Below are 7,873 nucleotides of genomic sequence, written 5' to 3'. Positions count from 1 at the left end.
AGCGGCTGTCTCTTTTTCCAACTCTCTTCCCGCTCTGGCGAGCCTATACTGGTATGCTTGCAGTTCTTCCACCGTAGCGGTTGTCTCCATTGGTTCAGAACCATCCATAGCTCTCGCTGCTCTATCCCATGCTTCTTGTGGAAGTTGAACTCTGACACGTGGTGTAGGTCCGACATATTTAGTGCCTAAGCCTCGCCTTAGGTCCGAGGGATCGACATATGGACTTCCCAATTCGTCGAAAACCTTTGATGTCTCCTCTTGATCACGACTTGTTTCTCCAATGGCATAAACCTGATGATATTTTGAATTTTGAACTTTTCTGGGTATGGTGACACCATCATATAGATTGGTGAAGACCTTGCCCACAGTAGTGGATCTGTCGATGAAGTTGAAGCTGTCGACGCTATTCGAGTCATCGCTTATATCGGAGTCCGCGGATGACTCGAAGGATATGTCGCTGAAGATTTTGGCGAGCTTTTTGCTTGCCCTGGTGCTAATGAAGCGTGGCGACGAAATTTCTCCGTCGCTTGACTCTGTTGACGATGCTGAATTCGAAATATCGGGATCGACCGCCGATGATCCCGACGAGATCGGAATTTCGAGACGATATGATCCTTCCTTCTCGACGCGGAAGTGGAACTCTCCCAACGTCATCTCGATGGGCTCCTCCAGATACGCATATGCATCCAAACGGGAGGGCGGATGAGGTACAAAATCAACGAGACCAGTTTCGATCTGTTTACCTCTGTCTATGATGTTGCTTGCTACCGATGAAGTCGACGATCTTGAACGTACCATCGAGATCAGCTCTTTGTCGCCTCTAAACCCCACAGACGGTGCCAATTGACAAGGTATTAACTTGTCAATGCCTACGGATTGTAGACTAGGGTTTAGTTGGATGTAGAGGGAAAGTAGATCTCGAAGGTTTTAGCCGAAAAGTACTCGACGAATATAAAACTAGGGTTGTGTTGACAGTAAATTCGATCCTTTCTTTGTCCCTCGACTCCCCCTTATATAGGAGGTGGAGCCGAGGGTTTCGTGATACACAAGTTTACAGAGTCCGGGAAGGTTTCTGACCCATCCTGCAAGATTACAAGTATCGTTTCCTAATACAACTCTAGCTTTCCTTAATAACATCTTGGGCTTCCGAATCTTCTTATTCTTCGGGTCGTGGGCCTTTAGTAAACCCCGGGTACCATCTTCGGCAGGCCCATTGGGGATGCCTATGTCACCACCCTCACCATGACTTTGTCCCTCTGGTCGACAATCTCGGAACCACTACTCAAAATACGGCCTTTTCCACATTATTAACATTTACGGTTTTCGCCAATAGAAAAACAATGGCAAAAACAAAAATCAACCAAAATTATATAACCAAATAACATAAAAAATTAAAATCAATAATGAATAAGTCACCCCGAACCCAAACATGAATACCCACATCCTACCAACCATAACCCTAACTAAATCTCAACAAAACCCGGACCTAGTCTACAAGTAATAACCCTAGTCTACTAACCTTCAAACCAACCATTATTGCACAATCAAAGATGAACAAACTCATGATCGACATAATTAGAACCATCGAGGTCATACAAAATGTCTTCACAACCTTTGCTGAAAAGAGGACATATTGAGTGCCAAGAATTTGCCAGTGAATCAATGTTTTGTCAAAACCAATGTTTTGTCAAAACCAATGTTTTGTCAAAACGGTTGGCAACTCATGCATTAAATTCTCATCAAAATGAGTCGTTTGAGTCGTTGCATCGTCTTTGGGTCGAAAACACAATACAGTTTTATACATAGTTAATTTCTTCATCTCACGCTCATACACAATTTCATATATATGCATGGTCGGCCGCGTCACAACAATCTAGTCACATATTAGAAATCAACGAGAAGATAACCGGCACGTTGATCGAGATAGTGGTGGGGCGGCCTATGCAGTGAACACAGATACTTAATGTATCACTAATGGAGGAGAAAAAGTGAGTGAGGGAATGCGTAATTAAGTAGATCCAGTAGTGAAGTAGAGATGGGTGGGAAGGAAATTTGCTTAGATCTCTCAGGCTAACTTGATTTAATTAGCTAGAATGGGGAAAGGAGATGGAGCGTAGGAGCTAGGGAGGAAATGGGGACTAGCTGAATGAGGAAGGTAGGAAGATAAGGGAGTAGTAGGTGGTAGCTATACATCAGATCAGCGACATACTAGTAGTGTGTGCTACCATCGCACGCTACTGATATATTAATATTGGTGCGATAGTTTGGTACGTCATCAGTAAATAGGGCTCATGTTTGTGTGTTGGTACAAAATAGTGGCAGTGTGCGGTCCTACGATCTATGCTACTGGTAAGCGACTGTTGCTAGCGTGCCTTCGAAATTCTACGTTGCTAACATTTTTTTGGCGCCGTTGCTAGCTGGGCCCACTCTCTAGTGGCGTGTAACATTAGTCGGTACGCTATCGATATGTCTTTACTGGTAGTGTACCAAATATAGACGCGACTAAGGGTTTTCCTCCTAGTGTGTAGCTAGCTACCCATGACTTGTACGTCCGAGTCAAACTAAGCACACAATCGAACCAATATCAGTGCATCTACATTTTCTTTATCTCTGCAACCTTTGTCCCTTCTTTCATCGGTGACTTTGCAATCACGATTTCTCTTGTTGAAATGATAACTAAGCTAAGAGTGATCTAATTGGCTAGTTCAACCGATAGTCATCGAAATCTCTGACGTGGTTGAAACCCCCAAGAGTAGGGGATCATTGTAGCACCTCTCAATGTGGAAGTATGGGTATCAAACCGAAGGAGCAAGAAGAAAAGGCTATTTACTCTCTCCAAGTAGAGTGCCAAAATTCTATTCGTTTATGCACCAAACAAAAAAAGTAACAAAGGATGTCTAACTTGATGCTTGAATGTGAAAACAAAACACAAAATGTAAAAGTGTACCAACACTATAAATGCAAGATGACAAGACGGATGTTTACTTTTATAGGAACAATGGACGTGGGTTCATGGTTTCACTTGATCTCTCTCAAACAATGGTGGCTATCATGTTAATTACAAGATGATAAAAGTACACACAATTGTCATGCTTCAATGGTTAATATTTATAGCACGGTTATATGCCCTAAAACACATAGTTGAAAAGAAGTATCAATATGTGTATTGCATCACTTCAGCGTGTGGTTTCTATCAATCCACTGCACCATACTCCTTCCATTTTTACCCCTAGCAGACGAAGGATGTTGGCGGCAACATTTCTATCACAGGGGAATGCCATTGTTGTCACTTGGCTACGCCCCTTATTTACATATATCATGCCCCCTTATATAAAAAACACACTACAAAACCATGTCAAAGCTTTTGTTTGTTGTGCATGTACCGCATCTTTCTCATCTTCCTACACTCAATGTTCTCGAATACCTCATGATGTGGGTAGACAAGGCATTACCACTAGGACTACCCCGATGCTTCCATGACATATAATAACAAATCGATGCATAGATATCATAACCACACTTCCAAAGTATGACAAGCTATAAAGTCTCAACACAAAGGTTAATGCATAAAATGTATCATATCATACATATTATTCACCAAAGGAATTACACAAAAAGCACCGTAATCATGTAGGAAAGCTCATACGAGCTATAACAATGATCATACATAGACAGACTGGATCAAGTTACTACCGCAAACCCCAAGTCCAAGCGGTGAATTACTCCCATCTCATGGTGGAGAAAGATGAAGCGTTGGTGAAGAAGAAGGGGCCGGAGGTGATTCAAGATTTGCCCCCCTCCAATCTTCCGCCGGCGAGAACTGAAGACTCTTCGTTTCGTGGTTTTCGATCTTCCGCCTCTATCCGTCCTAAAATCTCGATGGGGGCATATATATAGGTCGCTCTAGGTCAAGATGAAGAGGTTGAAGCAAATATGGATGGTAGGGACACTCTAGGTACAAATGAGGCCCCATTGCGTGCAAGGGGAATCTATCGGCGCCATGGGACACCATTTGAAGCCTGTTTTTCTCCGGCTAGCCCACTTTAGCTTGTTGGATGCATCTTGAGTGTGCTCTTTGACCTTGCCCTTTTTCGACTCCCGAAGCTCCCTGAAAGTCCAAGATACTAAAATAAGGTTTTTCTTCCTTTCAAAGTTAAAAAATAAAGGAGGTCTTTTGGAAAATCTCCCAAATCTATGTAAATCAAGTGTAAATCAAGGTAATAACTCATAATATGATGCAAAAATGATGGAATATAACATAATAAAATACAAAAAAACATAGATTACTTTTAGATGCATTAGTCGTCCCTCCTAGGAGACTAGGGCGTCATGTAACAAAGTAGTCGGTTGAATTGTCTTACATATCATTGTTTCAGCCGGCATCATTTTGGCGCATGTTGTGGTGCATCACCCTGGTGCCGAAGGTACACGTGACATGTTTGTGTGCGAACACATGTCATCTGTATGTGACATGGGTATGCCTAACAGGCATGCCGAATAAAGTACCATGGCTCTATAAAAAAGTTGAAGCCCATGGACCCGAAATTTTGGAGGCCCAGATGATCAAGGATCTTCGGGTTAGGAAAGTAGAGTTCTAATAAAAAACTTGTAGCAATATAGGAAAGACCCAACACGGCTCGAAGAGTTTGTAACTTGTACGACACGAAAAGCCTCAGCTTCGCCTCCTATATAAAGGAGAAGCCGAGGGAGGAAGAAGCGATCGGAATCATTGTAACCCTAACCACCATAATCTTGAGTTGAGCACCTTTGTTTGGCTGAACCTTCGAGATCTACTTGCCATCTACTTTTTACGAAACCCCAAGTCTACAATCTGTAGGCATTAACAAGTTAATCCCTCGTCAATTGGCGTTGTCTATGGGAATTGGAGGCTGCAAGATCCTGATCTCGATGGCTTCTTCAACATCATCATCAACAGCAAGCAACGCGATGGACGGAGGTAAACGAGTCCAACCCGATCTCGCCGATTTTGTTCATCACCCTCCAACCCATTTGCATGCATATGCCTATCTGGAGGAGTCGACGGAGATGACGTTCGGGAGCTTCCGCTTCCTCGTCGAGAAAGAAGGATCGCATCGTCTCGCGGCACCAATTTTTTTGAGACCGTTGGCGGTCGAGCCCGATTTCTCGGGATCATCAACATCATATGTCGAGTCAGGCGACAAAGAAGTTTCGCTGCCACGCTTCACCAAGCCCGCCGACGGCGGGGCACTCGCCGATCTGTTCGACGATATGACTTTCGGGTTGTTCACAGAAACTGATCTGGATAGCGACTTGGAAAGCTTCACCAACTTCAGCTTTACCAACTTCGACTTCACCAACACCAACAACTCTACTGCTAGTAGGGTGGTCTTCGCCGATCTATACGATGGTGTCACCGACCCTGAAGCTGATGAAAAATCGACTGCAACATATCATCAGATCTGTGTAATTACAGGAGCGGGTCATCAAGAGGATGAAGAGTCTGAGGCTTTCGACGATTTGGGCAATCCTTACGTCGATCCCGAAAATTTCACGCGAGGAACGGGAAATAAATACATCGGAACTGAGCTGCAAGAAAAAGTACAGCTGCCGCAGGAAGCGTGGGATAGAGCTGCAAGAGCCATGGACGGCACGGAGCCGATGACCACTCAAGCTACACCGCAAGCGCTGCAAGCATATCAGTATAAAATCGCTCGCTCCAGACGAGAGTTAGAAAATTGTAGTGAAAACTCGACGAAAGAAAAGCTGCAGCTGATGCATCAAGCGAGCGTAGGGCCAACCTGAGTCGACACTCGAGGACCTCAGCAGATAGTCACAGGGACACCCGCGCAAGAGCAAGATCTTGGTTGGCAGGTATACCCGAGCAAGAACGGGAGCACCTAATTCAAAACCTCGACATGTCCTTCATGTCAATAGACACGAGAGGACACATCATCCCAAAAACACCAGAGGCAGGATATATGGCGACACATGCATTCCTAATGGCATCTAGGCCACCTCAAGGGGATCCTAGATCATCACTATTCCAGATGGCTATGGAAGGAGTCGGTGTTATGGGTGCAGCGATATCAGGAAGAGAAATCACACCACAACCAGAAAGTGCTCCACGCCGGAACAATCCAAGGAAAAATAGTGCACAATGCACTGTGGTAGCAGCGCGGGATGCTCCAAGAGAGGGCGACACAAGGAACAAAGTTGCTCAAGCTCGAGTCGACAGACCACGTGACGAAAGGAGTCGCGAAAATAGAACACGTGAACATCAGCATACACCAGAAGATAGTGATGAGGACTTGTGCGGACTCCCTTGCTTTACCCGAAGGGCTCGGAAAACTCGAGTACCCACTAGTTTCAAGTTACCCGACAACTATAAAAAGTTTGACGGGCTGCAAGATCCAGAGGATTGGTTAGTCGATTATCTGGAGACAGTAAAGTTGATGTGTGGAACAAGAGCAATAGCTATGCAGAGCATTCAGGTCCACCTTAGTGGGAGCCGCAAGATCTTGGATGAAGAAGCTGCCGGAGGGATCCATAGATAGCTGGGAAACTTTCGAAAATTTATTCGTAAGAAATTTCCGATCCACTTGCAAAAAACCAGCATCGATAGAGCAGCTAAGAACTTGCAAGCAAAAGCCGGATGAATCAATGAGAACATACATTCAGCGGTGGAGTATCATCAAAAACTCGGCTGAGCACGTGTCCGATGAAAGAGCAATCGAAGCGTTTGTTGCAGGAATCCGAAGGAGACACCTAGTCGAAGAGTTGGGGAGCTCCAACCCCAGGACAATAGCAGAACTCATGGAAACAGCGAATCTCCGGGCCGACGGAGAGGATCCTGTCCATAATAAACAGCAAATGTCACCCGAAGAAGATCGCAACAGAAACAATAACCAGAACAGGCGATGTTTCCGCAACTTTGCCGAATATGACGGTCCTAGCCAGATAGCGGCTGGCTTTCGAGGAAACAGTGGATGAAATCATCGTGATGACTATCAAAGGAGCAATGACCAACGAAGTGATCATAGAGATGCACCGAGTTCCAGCAGGAAAAATAATCGGCCGAGGTTCCCAAGGCCATACAATGTGTCACCCGAAGATTTGCTGAACGGGCCGTCCTAGATGCACTTCTACGTCGACAATGATGGAAGGAGACAGTCGCATCACCTCCAGAAGGACTGCCGAACTTTCCAAGCTTTGCGAAGGGCGACAAAGAACACAAACGTGGAAGCAGCAAACAGAGGATATGTGCAAGGACCAAGGAGCGAAGTACATGTACCTCTGCCACCACCACCCGCAATTACTAGTGCAAACCAGCATCAATTGCAAATTGCGGGGCCTTCGGGCGCCAATGATGACTTTGCGAGCACAAGAGGAGCAGTATCAATGATATAGAAAGGTAGACCTTCGAATAGGTCGCAGATGTTAATTTCTCGACAGGTGTATATGGCAGAAAAGACGCCTCCACCAACTACTGAGTACCTCAATTGGTCGGGATAGCCAATAGGATTCACTATAGAGAATCACCCACCACAAGTTCCACGGCCAGGACATTCAGCAATGATACTACCAGCGGTTATCGAGGGATATGATGTCTCCCGCATATTCATAGATGGAGGAAGCAGTCTAAATCTCATATACGTGGATACATTGCGGAAGATGAACATCTCGCTGGCTAACTTGGCACCAACAGACACGCGTTTTCATGGCACCGCACCCGAGAACCCAAATTATCCTTTGGACAAGATCGCACTTGACGTACAATTTGGAACAAGAGAGAATTTCAGAAAGGAGAAGCTGGAGTTTGAAGTCATCGACTGGCCATCGCAATATCACGCCCTCTTGGGACGACCCGCATATGCTAGATTTATGGCTGTGC

Source organism: Lolium perenne, chromosome 2 (assembly GCF_019359855.2).
Source record: "Lolium perenne isolate Kyuss_39 chromosome 2, Kyuss_2.0, whole genome shotgun sequence".
Taxonomy (NCBI): domain Eukaryota; kingdom Viridiplantae; phylum Streptophyta; class Magnoliopsida; order Poales; family Poaceae; genus Lolium; species Lolium perenne.
This window is presented reverse-complemented; position numbering follows the sequence as displayed.